General features: G+C 36.7%; 1 long non-coding RNA gene across 2 annotated transcripts in view; it reads left to right on the top strand.

Moving 5' to 3' along the window:
* Positions 1-18,115, top strand: part of Gm36795 — a 55,762-nt gene extending 37,647 nt beyond the window's left edge. For both annotated transcript variants that reach the window (XR_378916.2, XR_870392.1), the window contains 3 exons: positions 15,426-15,576; positions 17,618-17,766; positions 17,876-18,115. This is a non-coding gene — a long non-coding RNA (predicted gene, 36795). The remainder of the gene's footprint in view (positions 1-15,425; positions 15,577-17,617; positions 17,767-17,875) is intronic.
* The last annotated feature ends 210 nt before the right edge of the window (positions 18,116-18,325 follow it).

Below are 18,325 nucleotides of genomic sequence, written 5' to 3'. Positions count from 1 at the left end.
TATGATAAAAACTTCAAATCTCTGAAGAAAGAAATTAAAGAAGATCTCAGAAGATGGAAAGATCTCCCATGCTCATGGATTGGCAGGATCAACATTGTAAAAATGGCTATCTTGCCAAAAGCAATCTACAGATTCAATGCAATCCCCATCAAAATTCCAACTCAATTCTTCAACGAATTGGAAGGAGCAATTTGCAAATTTGTCTGGAATAACAAAAAACCTAGGATAGCAAAAAGTCTTCTCAAGGATAAAAGAACTTCTGGCGGAATCACCATGCCAGACCTAAAGCTTTACTACAGAGAAATTGTGATAAAAACTGCATGGTACTGGTATAGAGACAGACAAGTAGACCAATGGAATAGAATTGAAGATCCAGAAATGAACCCACACACCTATGGTCACTTGATCTTCGACAAGGGAGCTAAAACCATCCAGTGGAAGGAAGACAGCATTTTCAACAATTGGTGCTGGCACAACTGGTTGTTATCGTGTAGAAGAATGCGAATCGATCCATACTTATCTCCTTGTACTAAGGTCAAATCTAAGTGGATCAAGGAACTTCACATAAAACCAGAGACACTGAAACTTATAGAGGAGAAAGTGGGGAAAAGCCTTGAAGATATGGGCACAGGGGAAAAATTCCTGAACAGAACAGCAATGGCTTGTGCTGTAAGATCGAGAATCGACAAATGGGACCTAATGAAACTCCAAAGTTTCTGCAAGGCAAAAGACACCGTCAATAAGACAAAAAGACCACCAACAGATTGGGAAAGGATCTTTACCTATCCTAAATCAGATAGGGGACTAATATCCAACATATATAAAGAACTCAAGAAGGTGGACTTCAGAAAATCAAATAACCCCATTAAAAAATGGGGCTCAGAACTGAACAAAGAATTCTCACCTGAGGAATACCGAATGGCAGAGAAGCACTTGAAAAAATGTTCAACATCCTTAATCATCAGGGAAATGCAAATCAAAACAACCCTGAGATTCCACCTCACACCAGTCAGAATGGCTAAGATCAAAAATTCAGGTGACAGCAGATGCTGGCGAGGATGTGGAGAAAGAGGAACACTCCTCCATTGTTGGTGGGAGTGCAGGCTTGTACAACCACTCTGGAAATCAGTCTGGCGGTTCCTCAGAAAACTGGACATAGTACTACCGGAGGATCCAGCAATACCTCTCCTGGGCATATACCCAGAAGATGCCCCAACAGGTAAGAAGGACACATGCTCCACTATGTTCATAGCAGCCTTATTTATAATAGCCAGAAGCTGGAAAGAACCTAGATGCCCCTCAACAGAGGAATGGATACAGAAAATGTGGTACATCTACACAATGGAGTACTACTCAGCTATTAAAAAGAATGAATTTATGAAATTCCTAGCCAAATGGATGGACCTGGAGGGCATCATCCTGAGTGAGGTAACACATTCACAAAGAAACTCACACAATATGTATTCACTGATAAGTGGATATTAGCCCCAAACCTAGGATACCCAAGATATAAGATATAATTTGCTAAACACATGAAACTCAAGGAGAATGAAGACTGAAGTGTGGACACTATGCCCCTCCTTAGATTTGGGAACAAAACACCCATGGAAGGAGTTACAGAGACGGAGTTTGGAGCTGAGATGAAAGGATGGACCATGTAGAGACTGCCATAGCCAGGGATCCACCCCATAATCAGCATCCAAACGCTGACACCATTGCATACACTAGCAAGATTTTATTGAAAGGACGCAGATGTAGCTGTCTCTTGTGAGACTATGCCGGGGCCCAGCAAACACAGAAGTGGATGCTCACAGTCAGCTAATGGATGGATCATAGGGCTCCCAATGGAGGAGCTAGAGAAAGTAGCCAAGGAGCTAAAGGGATCTGCAACCCTATAGGTGGAACAACATTATGAGCTAACCAGTACCCCGGAGCTCTTGACTCTAGCTGCATATATATCAAAAGATGGCCTAGTCGGCCATCACTGGAAAGAGAGGCCCATTGGACTTGCAAACTTTATATGCCCCAGTACAGGGGAATACCAGGGCCAAAAAAGGGGGAGTGGGTGGGCAGGGGAGTGGGGGTGGGTGGATATGGGGGACTTTTGGTATAGCATTGGAAATGTAAATGAGTTAAATACCTAATAAAAAATGAAAAAAAAAGAAACGTAAATGAAGAAAATATCTAATAAAATGCCTTATTAAAAAAAAAAAAGCAATATTAGCCAGAGCAATTCGACAACAAAAGGAGATCAAGGGGATACAAATTGGAAAGGAGGAAGTCAAAATATCACTTTTTGCAGATGATATGATAGTATATATAAGTGACCCTAAAAATTCCACCAGAGAACTCCTAAACCTGATAAACAGCTTCGGTGAAGTAGCTGGATATAAAATAAACTCAAACAAGTCAATGGCCTTTCTCTATACAAAGAATAAACAGGCTGAGAAAGAAATTAGGGAAACAACACCCTTCTCAATAGTCACAAATAATATAAAATATCTTGGCGTGACTCTAACTAAGGAAGTGAAAGATCTGTATGATTAAAAACTTCAAATCTCTGAAGAAAGAAATTAAAGAAGATCTCAGAAGATGGAAAGATCTCCCATGCTCATGGATTGGCAGGATCAACATTGTAAAAATGGCTATCTAGCCAAAAGCAATCTACAGATTCAATGCAATCCCCATCAAAATTCCAACTCAATTCTTCAACGAATTGGAAGGAGCAATTTGCAAATTTGTCTGGAATAACAAAAAACCTAGGATAGCAAAAAGTCTTCTCAAGGATAAAAGAACTTCTGGCGGAATCACCATGCCAGACCTAAAGCTTTACTACAGAGAAATTGTGATAAAAACTGCATGGTACTGGTATAGAGACAGACAAGTAGACCAATGGAATAGAATTGAAGACCCAGAAATGAACCCACACACCTATGGTCACTTGATCTTCGACAAGGGAGCTAAAACCATCCAGTGGAAGAAAGACAGCATTTTCAACAATTGGTGCTGGCACAACTGGTTGTTATCATGTAGAAGAATGCGAATCGATCCATACTTATCTCCTTGTACTAAGGTCAAATCTAAGTGGATCAAGGAACTTCACATAAAACCAGAGACACTGAAACTTATAGAGGAGAAAGTGGGGAAAAGCCTTGAAGATATGGGGAAAAATTCCTGAACAGAACAGCAATGGCTTGTGCTGTATGATCGAGAATTGACAAATGGGACCTAATGAAACTCCAAAGTTTCTGCAAGGCAAAAGACACCGTCAATAAGACAAAAAGACCACCAACAGATTGGGAAAGGATCTTTACCTATCCTAAATCAGATAGGGGACTAATATCCAACATATATAAAGAACTCAAGAAGGTGGACTTCAGAAAATCAAATAACCCCATTAAAAAATGGGGCTCAGAACTGAACAAAGAATTCTCACCTGAGGAATACCGAATGGCAGAGAAGCACCTGAAAAAATGTTCAACATCCTTAATCATCAGGGAAATGCAAATCAAAACAACCCTGAGATTCCACCTCACACCAGTCAGAATGGCTAAGATCAAAAATTCAGGTGACAGCAGATGCTGGCGTGGATGTGGAGAAAAAGGAATACTCCTCCATTGTTGGTGGGAGTGCAGGCTTGTACAACCACTCTGGAAATCAGTCTGGCGGTTCCTCAGAAAACTGGACATAGTACTACCGGAGGATCCAGCAATACCTCTACTGGGCATATATCCAGAAGATGCCCCAACTGGTAAGAAGGACACATGCTCCACTATGTTCATAGCAGCCTTATTTATAATAGCCAGAAGCTGGAAAGAACCTAGATGCCCCTCAACAGAGGAATGGATACAGAAAATGTGGTACATCTACACAATGGAGTACTACTCAGCTATTAAAAAGAATGAATTTATGAAATTCCTAGCCAAGTGGATGGACCTGGAGGGCATCATCCTGAGTGAGGTAACACATTCACAAAGAAACTCACACAATATGTACTCACTGATAAGTGGATATTAGCCCCAAACCTAGGATACCCAAGATATAAGATATAATTTGCTAAACACATGAAACTCAAGAAGAATGAAGACTGAAGTGTGGACACTATGCCCCTCCTTAGATTTGGGAACAAAACACCCATGAAAGGAGTTACAGAGACAAAGTTTGGAGCTGAGATGAAAGGATGGACCATGTAGAGACTGCCATATCCAGGGATCCACCCCATAATCAGCATCCAAACGCTGACACCATTGCATACACTAGCAAGATTTTATTGATAGGACCCAGATGTAGCTGTCTCTTGTGAGACTATGCCGGGGCCTAGCAAACACAGAAGTGGATGATCATAGTCAGCTAATGGATGGATCACAGGGCTCCCAATGGAGGAGCTAGAGAAAGTACCCAAGGAGCTAAAGGGATCTGCAACCCTATAGGTGGAACAACATTATGAACTAACCAGTTCCCCGGAGCTCTTGACTCTAGCTGCATATATATCAAAAGATGGCCTAGTCGGCCATCACTGGAAAGAGAGGCCCATTGGACTTGCAAACTTTATATGCCCCAGTACAGGGGAACACCAGGGCCAAAAATGGGGAGTGGGTGGGCACGGGAGTGGGGGTGGGTGGATATGGGGGACTTTTGGTATAGCATTGGAAATGTAAATGAGCTAAATACCTAATAAAAAATGGAAAAAAAAAAGAATCCCTGCTCATTTGAGTGCCAACTCTTACAGCCACTATGACTTAGTATGAGGGCTTACCAAAAATCTTCAATTTCACTGAAGTCCAAATCCCTTCTAAGGATCTACCAGTCCCAGTACAATCCTTCATGGCTTCTACATTCCAAATAAAGCATCATGACACTTTCTCACTCTAGTTTCAATTTCTTTTTCATTTGAATGTCAGAGGTCTCTCTATTTCTAAGAATTCACTTATACATTGTCTTACAGTTTTAATGCTGTAAGCAGACACCATGACCAAGGCAACTCTTAGAAGGACAACATTTAATTGGGGCTGGCTTACAGGTTCAGAGGTTCAGTCCATTATCATCAAATTGGGAACATGGCAGCATCCAGGTATAGTGCAGGAGAAGCTGAGAGTTCTCCATCTTCATCTGCAGCTGCTTACTGGTTTCCAGGAAGCTAGAATGAGGGTGGTAAAGCCTACACCCACAGTGATACACCTACTCCAGCAAGACCACAGTCACTCTACAAGGCCACACTTTCTAACAGTGCCAATTCCTGGATAGAACATATGCAATCCACCACATATATTTACAAATCTATCCTGCATCCCATTAGCTATTTTAAATCCAAAGTGAGACTTTTTTCCATATCATCATTCATGCCATAATGTTTATTCATTTGAAACAATAATAATTCTTATTTCAGTTTCAAGGGAAAAATTTCAGGATGTATAAAAATCATAAAATTGCCACAAAAAAGGTTGCATGTAAATTATTTCTACATGCAATAATCCATGTTTTTCACAGCACGAATCTAAACGTAAGTAGAAGTTTGAAATGTAGACTTACAGTTGATGTTTAAAGTGTGTATATTAATTACATTAATATATCAGAGAGTTGTCTGATGTATTAGTAACAATATAGTGATATTTTCAGGTCAGTAACAAAATACAATAAAAGTGCTACATATATTTGAATAATTATGGGCATATAGTATCAAAAACTTTGTATTTTTCAATTGGTTGATTAAAACATGACTAGAAATCTCTATAACATGAAATGCATAGAGGTTCGAACCAATACAATGGGTATACATTGATGTTCATTTGAAGCATATATTTAATATGCAATATTGGAAACATCTACAAACTTAGTAAAATTATGGATGCAGCTCCATTTTCCTGCAGACAAGTTCATGATGATGACATGTCAACTGTGCAGACAAGTTTCTGTGCTTCATGCAACATCATTCTACCATGCACATTTCTATGGACTACAGGTTTATGAATACCTAAAATTTTTATTCTGGAGTGTGGTGACGTGTTTTCTTTATTTCTTTAAACAAATGTATTATTTTTAAATGGTAAGAAAAAATAGTAACTGATATAACAATGTCTTTGTTTAGATTTTTTTCTTATTTGTAGACAATTTAGTTTATATATATTCTAGAAATAACTTTATGGCTGCCACAGTCATATTTCTCAACTCTCACAGGCATAATATTGTAAAATAATATTCTCATTGAGAGTCATTTATATTTTATTTAAATGAGCTAGAGAATCTTAATTCTTTTTTAAAATTTAAAAGTATATGAAGCAGATTCATATTTACTTAGACTTATTTATTTAACTTTTTATTCTATAATTTAATTTTTCTTGAATTTTGCATATAATTTTAATATGGAAATTTTAACTATTTACCTACTACTTAACTAGATGTTCCTATCAAAATGCATCCTATTTAAATAAAATTATAAACAATTTTAATATATAGTAATAATATTTATTTTAACCAGCTAATAAGATATGGGATAATAATCTTAGATTGTTTGTTAGAGAAACAAAAGAGTGAAAAATATTCAAAGGACATTGTATTTTGTTAGTTGAAGTTGTATAATGCAGCTTGAAATTTTTTGCTTATTAAAACACCATCTTTAACATGTCTCTTAAAAACTGCTTCTGTACTTACATTACTTAGATGATAGAGGGAACTAAAGAGGATGTTGTAACTAGGAAAGAGAGTGGACTACTGCTATCTCTATCTCTGCATTCACAATGTCTATTTCTCATGGATAATAACCATTCTAAAGTCTTTTTGTGCATCTAAACAAAAATGTATTTACCATATCTCCTCTGAACTGAGGTTTAAATAAAATGATTTAATTGAACAAATTGCTATTTCTTTTTGTTTCTTTTTACTACAAATATGAAACCCTGGACATGCAATTCCTAGCAAAAATAATATTTCACTGTTTTAGAAAGTTCTTTGCTCTATAGCTTCTTAATGCTGCCAATGGACAGAAGCTGCTGACCCCTGTGGTTAAATTAGGGAAAAGCTGGAAGAAGCTGAGGAGGAGAGTGACCCTTTAGGAGAACCAGCAGTCTCAACTAACATGGACCCCCAAGATCTCGAGACACCGGGCCACCAGCCAGGCAGCATGCACCAGCTGATTTAAGGCCCCCAACACACATACAGCAGAGGACTGCCAGGCCTGGACTCAGTCATTGATGATGCACCTAACCCTCAAGAGACTTGAGGCTCCAGGGAGTGGGAAGGTCTGGAGAGGTGGAGGTTGGGGCTTGGGGACATTTTAGTGGAGACAGGGAGAGCTAGTATGAGATGTAGAACAGTCAGAGGGTAGACCGGGAGGGGATAAAATCCGGACTGTAAAAAAAATAAAAAACAAACAAACAAACAAAAAATCGCAAGCAGTGGTGGTGCACGCCTTTAATCCCAGCACTTGGAAGGCAGAGGCAGGTGGATTTCTGAGTTCAAGGCCAACCTGGTCTGCAGAGTGAGTTCCAGGACAGGTAGGACTACAAGAGACACCCTGTCTCAAAACACACACACACACACACACACACACACACAAGAATTCTGTGAAAAACCATGGGAGCTATGACCAGGATTATTATAGACTATATGGAACTCTGTGCTACTAAGGTAGGTATATAATAAAACAGCAATTGCTCTTATGGTTGCTACGTGTGTTCTGCAAGAGTTTTTAAGCATACTGTTGGTCATAACATTTTTCTTTTTTATTTATTTTACAATATTGGTACATATTTTGGAATAGTATGTGGCTACTTTCCATAGTAGTTTAAGTATTTGTATGGTTCAAGTGTATATACTTTGAAATATTCCCTTTTGTTATTTGTTGGCTCTCTGTGCCAGAGCAGAATGTGGAGAGGTGATGTTTAGGGGTTAATAACAGTTTTCCGTATTATGTACATTCCTACATCATAATAATGTTTTTAACTTCATCAACAAGATTGACATATCATGCATCAAAGGTCGTGCCTATTAACAAGAAGGAAAGTCATGCGTTATCTACTGGTTTTATTGAAAACAAATTTTACCGACATATGACCTTTAATAAATAATGTCTTGCAAAGTTTTCCAACAGCAGAGACATCTTGTAATTTATTATGTTGTGAATAAATTCACTTCCTGTTATTTAACAAGAATACTTAACTTGTCATGACATAAGATTTACTTTCTGAGATGAAATAAGACATATCATAATATGGAATAAATCATATTATATATAATTTTTATGATGATATATAAATTATATAAAGCTATGTAGAGTTATACTAAGAAATGGAGCAAAATACATTGCCTATATCAAATAGAGTAGTGTGGAACAGTCAAGGATAAGATTATGAATATGAAATAGCATCTACATTGATGTTTCTTTATAAATATTAAAAACAGCTATTCATATAATTTCTGTACAGGGAAATGGTTTATATTTAAAGAATTTGGTGAACTGAGGTATATTCTGTTAGGAGACTGTCTTTTGGAAAATCATTCATGGCCCAAGGAACAGCTAGCTACCATCAACAAATCATGACTAGATCAATGAATTATATATATGAAAAAAACATGCATATTTCTCATCACAGTAGAAACTTTAAGTGCTTCCAAAATAGTAAAAATATCTGATTACAGTGAAATTAATAGAAAGTGGAAATTTCCATCTATAGTGAGGTAATGGGTCAAGTTCAAATTTCTGGTTCCAGGAAGAGTTCAGTTAGAGTTGGTCCTTCCTCCTGGATGTGCATTCCAAGAGGGATAGCATAATAGAGACTTTGCTATCCTAGAATTTTTTCGTGATGCTGTTCATGTGCATCTTATACTTGCATTGTAGAAAAATCCAATATTCTCATTTCTCAACTTTAGCCTGTACTTCATATGATTATATGTTTGTTTTAGGAAATAAAGAATAGAAAAGCATATTTACTCTTACCACCACTGCCTGACTATAAAATATTTTGGAGTATGAGATACTATTAATATTTTTTTCATGTTACATTCTGTTTGCACATTTCTGAAAGAAAAAAATTCCGTATTTAGTTTTATAAATTAAGAAACTGGTGGTGTGCCTATGATCTCTTTCTCAGTGTTTGCTGACTAGCAATACTAATGATTTTTGTAATTTTATTTTGTACTTTTCTCCATTATTGAATTGTTGATTGTTTTATAAGAATTCTGGGGGAATTTTTAGGCTATCTTATGTCTAATACTATATAATCTTCAAATAGGGATAACTTTACTTATTTTCCTACTACTATCCCATTTAATTTCCTTTTTTTATCTTATTGTTCCAATAAGTAATGAAAGCACTATATTGAAAAAAATTGGGGATAATGGACAGAACCTGTCTATTCTTGATTTCAATGAGATTGCTTTGAATACTTCTCCATATAAGATAATTAATTTCTGCCTTCATTATGCTGATGTACACTGACTCTATTTCTACCTGTCTACATGTTTAATCATGAAAGAATGTTGGATTTTGTCAAAGGCATTTTCTTCATCCATGGAGCTGGTTCTGTGATTTTTATCTTCAAGTCTATTTATGTAGTGATTGAAATTTCATTTTAAAAATTATTTGAAAGACACAAGTCAATCATACTACTGAAGAGAGACAAAAATGGAATGTTAAGAAGGGGAAATCAAGACAGTGACTATTGAACAATCTTTTGAGGGTCTTTCCATGTAGAACAGTGGAACGATAGTGCCTGGTATCACAGAGAAAAGGAGAGAAATTTTTATGTTTATGTTTTCTTGCATTGTATTCTTGTAATAAGTTGATACATGGAAATGAGAGTATTTTTCACTCCATTGCATTGAGTTAGCAGTGAACAACAAGATACAGGTCAGTACATGGAGAGTTTACATGGAACTATATTCTCATGGCTTTATTGTTTTGATGGTGCAGAAGGCAAAGTTTTCATTTAGACAGAATATTATGAAAGAGATGATTAAGGTTAGAAGATCTAGCTGAGGTATAAAATAGTTCACAAGAAAGGACTGCTGATTGAAATAGAAAGTCAGTTACATTTGCATGCAAGCAAGCACGACAGGACAAGCTGAAATGAATTCTAATGAAAAGTAAAAACAGAGATAATCTTGTGTTTTTCCCCAGCTACCATGCACTTGAAAAGTACAGAGGCAAACTGGCAGTAAATTGGGATTCACATGAGTTATGTTTTTATTTAGGTCTATATGATAGGCCAAGAGAAGCAAACAAATTAATGATGTCAACAAGGCAGTAGTTATAATTTCGTGTAGATTAAGAGGACAAGAGGGGCATTCTGTGGGTGAGAGACAATAGAAAGGTCAGAGAAGACATGGGCCAGCAGCTCTAGTTTTGGATATGTTTGGAGGGGATGGAATAACATAGAAGTGACCTAGAAAGTGAAGGGAACTCATTAGTGAGAGAGATGCTTACAATTAGTCTGAAAAAAGTTACAGACACTGGGAATAACAAAGTCTGAAGTGAGTTTCTGCTTTTAGGCATATATATATATATATATATATATATATGATAGATAGATAGATAGATAGGTAGATAGATAGATAGATAGATAGATAGATAGAGTTACGTAGATACAGATAGATAGGTAGATAGATAGATATAGCTATATATGGCATAGGACAATTCTAGAAATCAAAACCTATGTTAACTGAAGAATCATTTCAGTGTATATTTATTTAAATTAAGGTGCTTAGAATGAAATCCAGAAACCATCAAATCTTACAAAAGTAAGTGACTTAAAAGCATATGAACAGAAGGAAGGGGTAGGATGAGAAGCAGAGGCTATTGAGATGAAAGACATTGATGGAAGTTTTGAAGTTGAAGCGGGTAGGCAGACAACTATCTGTGCTTGCCAGCAGTGGTATGGTTACTCATTAACATACTCGATGTTATAAAGGGCACATGCAAGGAGCACCATGGGTTAAAAGGGGAAGAATTACAATTGACATATTCCTTTGATCCCAGCACTCAGGAGTCAGAAGTAGGCAGATCCATATGAGTTCGTGGCCAACCTGAGTTGGTGAGTTCTAAGAAATCCATGGCTGTTACAAAGAGAAATCATGTCTTAGAAAAGACACTAACTAACTAACTAACTAACTAACTAACTAACTAACTAACTACTATTGAATAAAAGAATATGTGATGGAGAGAATTGTCCACAAAGAAACCAGATTTCTGTTAGATCAAGAAAATCAAAGTTGGGGCTTGAGAGATGACTTAACAGTTGAAAACACTTGCTGCTCTTGGAGAGGACTGGTATTTGGTACCCAGCACCCATGACAGGAAGCTCCAAATTATGTGATTCTAGCTCCAGGGCATTTGATATTTGATGCCCTCTTCTGGGTTCCATATGTACTTGAATGTCCATATAAATTGCAACACCACATACATACATACATACATACATACATACATACATACATACACACACACACACACACACACACACACACACACACACACACTAAAATAATGGTAAAATTTTATGATTTTTAAATTATAATATGATTACATCATCACCCTCATTCCTACTTAGAAACTCTATTAAGCACCCTCCATTCTCTCTCAAATTCATGGTCTATTTTCCTTAATTGTTGTTTCATAACTTTTTTCAATTAGAAAATTAAAGCGATATATTACAAAGAGACTCAGAAACTGGAGTTCATTTGACAATGGACTGTTAATTTCATTGTGCACAGTTTAAGTTTCTATAAATTGGAAGCAGGTAGAAAATGAGGATAAAACTATCCATATGAGATAATTTAAAAAATTCCATATTTATTAATTCATAGTTTTAAATGCAGAACTTCAAACTCATAGTATCACAGGACCATTTCCTCATTGGTAACTCTAGAGAAAGATCATTTTCTTCATTTTAAAGATACTGATCTAAGCAGACAATAAACTTTTAACTTCTATGTTTATTGAAGCACTGTTTTAGTCATATGATTTTCTTCATATCAGCTTTCCTCTTTGTATGCATCCAATTTTCTTCTTTTATTAAGATACCAGTCAGTAGAGTAATTTCCATTGTAATGGATTTAGTTTGACTATAGCTTTTTTCTAAATGTGGTTACATTCTGAAGTACTGAAGGTTAGGATACACACACACACACACACACACACACACACGAGTAGATCAATGCAATGTATATCAAGGGAAGAAATGAGGTTCGGTGTAGAGTGATTCAGATAATTAGGTATGGTTAATCCTTTAGAGGATGGAGAGACTACAGTAGTTCATTGGAGATCTGTATTTTTTCTACTGTCTTATTAGCTTAAAAGGAATTTGAAGAAACAAATGCTCTTTTTTAAGCCACCTGTTAATTTTGCTAATAACCTAGGTACTCTGAGTTACAGTTAGCCGAATTTTTCACAGCAATTTAAACAATATATAAGGAAATTTGGCACAATTTTTTTTGTATGAGGCAAGGTTGCATGTAGTTCACACTGGCATTGAGTTCATTATATAGTTGAAGATAACCTTGAAGTTCTAGTTTTTCTTTTACCTTCCAAGTGCTTGGATAACAGGCACAGGTAGCAATACCAGCCTAGAGACATTCTTTTGTTTTTAAGTTATGCAAAGCAACACAGATTGATTTGAGCAGCTCTTCAAATTTCCTCCAAGCTTTCCAATTGAGTTTGACATATCAAATAATTCATTAACAGATTAAAAACAATCTTTTTTCCATTAGTCTCATTACTTTCGCTCTTTATCTAACTCTGAGTAATGGCTTCTTGAACTCCTTGTGCATAGTTGCAGCTCATAAATGAGCAACCAGTTTCTATAGTAGAGAAAACAAAGGATTCTGAAATTGAGGCACACAATTTTCACTTCTGGATTCACTTTCAGATTCTGGGTACCAGGAATCTGAGATGCAAACTGCTCTTTTGAAAGAAGACAGTGTTAAATCTGTAATTGGAATGCCCATCCTATAGGGCTTCTTTCTTTGTCTTATTTTTATTTTATTAAAAATAGATTTTTATACAATATATTATGATTATGGTTTCTCCTCCCCTAACTTCTCTGAGACCCTTCTGACTTCCTCTCCCACCTGCATCCATACTTTTCAGTCTTTCCTTAGAAAACAAATAGAAATAGAAGAAATAATAAAATATAAAAAAGAAAAACAAATGCAAATAAGACAAGACAAACAGAAGAAAAAGAGCAGAAGACCAATCATAAGAAACACATAGATACAGAGAACACGAAACCAGAAGTTACACAATGTAGTGAGAAATTGGGAATTTTGACTTCTTTAAAAAACACAAGAATATCTTAGGAATATGGTTTTGTTTTAATCCCAGGTATGGGGATATGAGGCTACTTCAGATCGTCCACACAAGCTGACACTGATTTGCCTTGTTCTCTAGCAGGGGGCATGATTTTGCCAGTTACAGATAATTTCTGCAATTGTGTGACTTTTGGAATTCTGGGGACTTTTCATAGAGTATATAAATACTAGGGCCCCGAGAAGTAAGGTGGGTTGTTGGTTCATTAATGGTGGTTTGTTGTTGGTTGCTGTTGGTCAGAGTTTATTCAGTGGTCATTATACAAAGAAGAAACAAAAAGAATAAATTAGATTTCCTTACAGCAAAGATCAAATTTGTCCTAGAAAGTGGACACCCCTAATTAGAAGGAAGTAGTCTAATAATAATCTTCAACTCTTGTCTATATTCTGGGATCTCTTTCCTTTCCTTCTATCCTTTTTTTCTTTCTCTTATCTAGTATTAGGGTGGAAGAAAGAATGAATGTGTATTTGTTGGCCATTTACTGCTAGGCATTGGGGCCTACCTCTAAGAGTGCTTCGTTTCCCCAGTGGGACTCCTCTGGGGAAAACTAATTTTTCATTTGCAAGTGGTTGTCAGTTGGAGACAGTTTCTGGGTTAGGGCTGGAGGTTTGTGTCCACTTTACCACTCAGTGCTAGGACCCCGTGTGTCCCAGACCTGTGCAAGCCCTGTTCATGTTGTCATACTTTGCTGTGTTTAGAATTGCATTGTTTCTTGGTGATGTCCATCCCCTCTGGCTCTTCTCTTCTACAGGGTTCCTTAATCCCTGAAAAGAGGAATTTGGTAGAGATATCCCACTTAGAATGGAATATCCCAAAGTCTCTTACTCTCTGCACATTGTTCACCTGTGAATCTCTGTATTTATTCCCATCTAATATAGGAGAAACATCTTGGATTATGGCTAAGCAAGAGATTGATCTATTTGCACAACAGGCTGTCATTAGAAGTAATTTTATTGCTATGTTCCTTTAGCCTAACAAGTATACATGTTTTCCCTTAAATTCTTGGCCTATCTAATCTCTGGTTGTTGGCCACCCAAGTAGTATCAGACATGAAGTCCATTCCAAGGAGTGGGCCTTTAGTCAAAACATATATTGGTTGATTACTCTCATAAGCTTTGTGCCACTATTTCATTAGCATATCTTGCATACAGGTCACCATTGTAGATCAAAGAGTTTGTAGATGTGTTGGTGTTAATTTACCTTTCTCTATTAGAAGCCTGTAGAGCACCATGACAGTGGTCCACAGAGATGATGCTCTAGGTAGACACCATCTTCAATTCTCCATGTTCATTGAGTTGTATAGTGTTGTTTTCACCATCAGGACCATAACATCAGTTTTTGGAGAACAACCTACAGACTTGGTAATAGCTTGTGCTGTTCATGGGTTTCCATGGTGCTCATTTGGCCAACAACTTGGTACTGGCAGTTTCATTTGGTGACAAAGAGGCCCAGTTGGAGCTTCATCAACCCTATTATTTGGCAATTGCATTTAGAACACCCTTTATCCATGTATATATGTGAGAAGATTTTTATTGTATTAGATTTACATACAACCCCTCAATTGATCCCTAGTTTTAACTGTTCTTCCCCATATTTCCTCCCTTGCTTTCCCTTTCCCTCTTTATCTCCATTTGATTCCCTAAGTACAGACTCTCTTCTTAATTTATCATTAACCACCCTATTTTCTTTTCTTAGGGAGATTCATTCCCAATACTCTGTTTTTATTCTTATACCCAACATCTGTGGTTATATGGACTATAGTTTGCTTATTGAAGACTTAACAGCTACCATCCATGTATAAGTTAATACATAGTATCATATATGACTTTTTAAAAATCTCACTTTATACACACACTAAGGCATATTCCAGGGTAAGAATTGGTCTTGACAAAACAAATAGATTGGTGGCATCTCCAAAAGTGACTTATGGATCTTCACTGGAGATGGATTCTTTGCAAGCAAAAGTGAGTAAGATTTACAAACTAATAGAGTACTGTCTTCTCATTCATCTTTGTGTGAATCTGTATATTAAGAATCCCTAAAGGTGACAAAGGGGTCGAGTATGCAAATTGAAGTATCCAGAAAGCATCCTAGTATAAACACTAGTTTACAAATCTTGTTTCAGATCTACTTGACATGTGAACTGGATCATACTTCTGTGTAACCTGGTAAAGAATACAGAGTAAGAGAAATGTTATTCCAAAGAGGAGGAGAGTAAGTGTATCAGAAAAGTACGTCCTGGGAAGCCTGAAAAGTACAAAAAAGGGTGTGGCGTGGTAAGTAACCAAATAAGTCTCCAGCCATATGGCTTCTTTGGTTGAGGTGTGTACAAGTGGCAGGCAGAAGATAACTCCCAAAATTCAACCAGGTGGTTGCGTGAAGAATAACTGCGTAAGTAGCATTTATTGAGAAAATCCTTACTAGCCTCAAAAGCACCTGTAGATTTTGATGAGATGACCATTCATCAGTGAGTAGGGCAGCAGTGGATAAGGAGGAAGACCACAGATGCTGTCTAATATGCAAAGTTAGAGGAGCCCAATCACAGTTGTGGATCTCTGTAATAGTTCCTATCTATTACAAATAAATGAAGCCTCTTTGATGAAAGTTTAGAACTACACTAATATGTGGGTATAAAGATAAGTCTTTAGAATACAATTATAAATTATATTGGTTCAGGAGAATGACAGTAGTAGGGAACATTTTTATAATCTTCAATCATTTATATAGTTTTTACTAAGTATTAATGATTTGTTCACTGTCTTTGAAGTAGTTTTTGCTTCTGTATACTGAAGTCATATATTCCAATTACACATTAGTCTAAACTTTCTTGAGGCGTCTTTAATATGCAAACATTTATCTCTGTATGTATAAAAGTATAATATCATAGCTCTAAAATTTTTACATGTTCATGCCACTTAATTTGCCCTTGATGCAATGAATATAAATTTTATTCTTTTCTCTCTTACTTTTCATTTTAGTCCTTTAGGAAATTACATTTAATTTTATGACTTGAGGAGCCCAGTATCAATAGGCATATAATTCCAGTAATCAATTGTTCAAATTTTTAAGTTATTCAATACCTCATATTTTTAGTAAGTATTGAAGCACTGAACCATGGTGAACTTTATCACATTGACATGACCTGTTTCTAAACATTCAGTCCCACCTTATTTTCATTTTTATGCTATCTTAATGCACTTATTTATTTCACTTTTGCCATTTTCTCATCAGTTAGGCATTTTCTTATTTTTGTTTTGAACCACTTAGAGAATCAGAAGTCAAATTGTAAATTTCTTAGAATTTGGCTGTGTCTTTGTGCACTTGCACAGTTACAGAAGGCTCTGGCATTGCTTAATAACTACCAGTATGTAAAATTAAAAGCAAATATTGCTTGACTTTTCACCAAATGCACAAAATTTATAGGAGAAAATTATGCTTTTTACAAATACACATTTTCACCCATAATTTTAAGAGTTTTTCTATTAATTGAGGATAAATGTAATATTTTCAACTATGTTTAACATATTATAGAAAATTTCATGTCATACTGCATTTCTGTTTTCCAAATCTTCATTTTGTGTATGTATGTGAATATTATGTGTATGATCAAGACAAACACTCTATTCCCCAGCCTGAAACTTTCACCTTAATTCTGATCAATTGTTCATTTTGAATTTAAAGTAAAATATCATTTATTACAACAAATAGCAGTAGCACTTCCTTGTATGCTTCCTTTCTCATCTTTTTGATTAGTTGAAATGTACTTATTCTTCTGTCCTATATTGCTTCCAAACTGTAGTTTCCCTCCTTCCTCTTCCCACAATGACTCCCCTGACCCATGTACCTTCTACAACTACAGCCAAACATAGCATAGCAACTTATAATAAGATTGGCACCTACCCTCATATCAGGGCAGGATAAGACAACAAATCAGGAGGAAAAATATCCCAGGAATAGTTATAGGAGTCAGAGACAAACCTTACCTACCCACTATCAGGAGTTCCACAAAAATACTAAACCATTTGTGCCACATTCTCTGTCAGACCCTATAAGTCCTGATTGGCCAACCCCATGGGTGTCCTAGAGATCTTGTGGTGTCCTAGAGATCTCATATAGTACTTTGTATCTCTCTTGCTCTGGGTTCCCCGAGCTCTGCCTCTTATTTGTCTATGGGTTTCTACATCTGCTATGGGTTGTTTGATTAAGCTTCTCTGATGACTTTTGTGCTAGGCTCCAGTCTATGAGTATAGAAGAATATCATTAAGAATCCTTTCATGAACTTTTTTTTACTAGTTGTGTTTGGTTCTGTTGTTCTAGGCCTCTGGGTTGTCCAGCCTCTGGTTCCTAGAAATCTAGGTAGTGTCAGTCATGGACTCCATCTCATAACATGGACCTCAAATTTGACCAGTGATTGGTTGTCCACTATCACAAGTTCTGCTCCATCATTATGCCAGCACATCTTAGAGGTAGGACAAATTGTGGGTTGATAGGTTTTGGGGATTATTTTATGTCTCAATCCTGGGGGTCTTGGATGGTTACAGAAGCTGTCCAGTTTAGGCTCCTTATTCTCTGTAGCCTCCCTCAGCCCTGAAGCAGGCTGATCCAGACTTTGACCCTGCTGTCACTGAGAAGGAGCTTACCTAGGGTTGGAGCCTTCCGACCTAGATGGCTCTTTTGTTCTGTCACCTGCCACTGCTCTCTCCAAAACACTGCTACCTGCTGAAAAGCCCTTGAGACATTCCAGAGGAACATCCTATTCTGCACATCGCCTACAGGCTGGTTCCAGACACCAAGAATGGACTGGCGGGGGATGGGCCTTCCTTTTATAAGTAGACTCTCTTAGTAAACTGGCAGGCCTTGAACAGAATCATGTCTTGGTCTCCATTAATCTCTCGATGGCTAAATCTATTTCAGCCACAGCCTGCCTCCCTGGTGTACCTGGTTCAAGTCGGTCACAGGCCAGCATACAACAATTCTCATATTCCTAAGAGTTTTCACTAGGGTCACCCTAGTAAATTCCAGAGG

This window comes from Mus musculus, chromosome 8, assembly GCF_000001635.26.
Source record: "Mus musculus strain C57BL/6J chromosome 8, GRCm38.p6 C57BL/6J".
NCBI lineage: Eukaryota > Metazoa > Chordata > Mammalia > Rodentia > Muridae > Mus > Mus musculus.
This window is presented reverse-complemented; position numbering and strand designations above follow the sequence as displayed.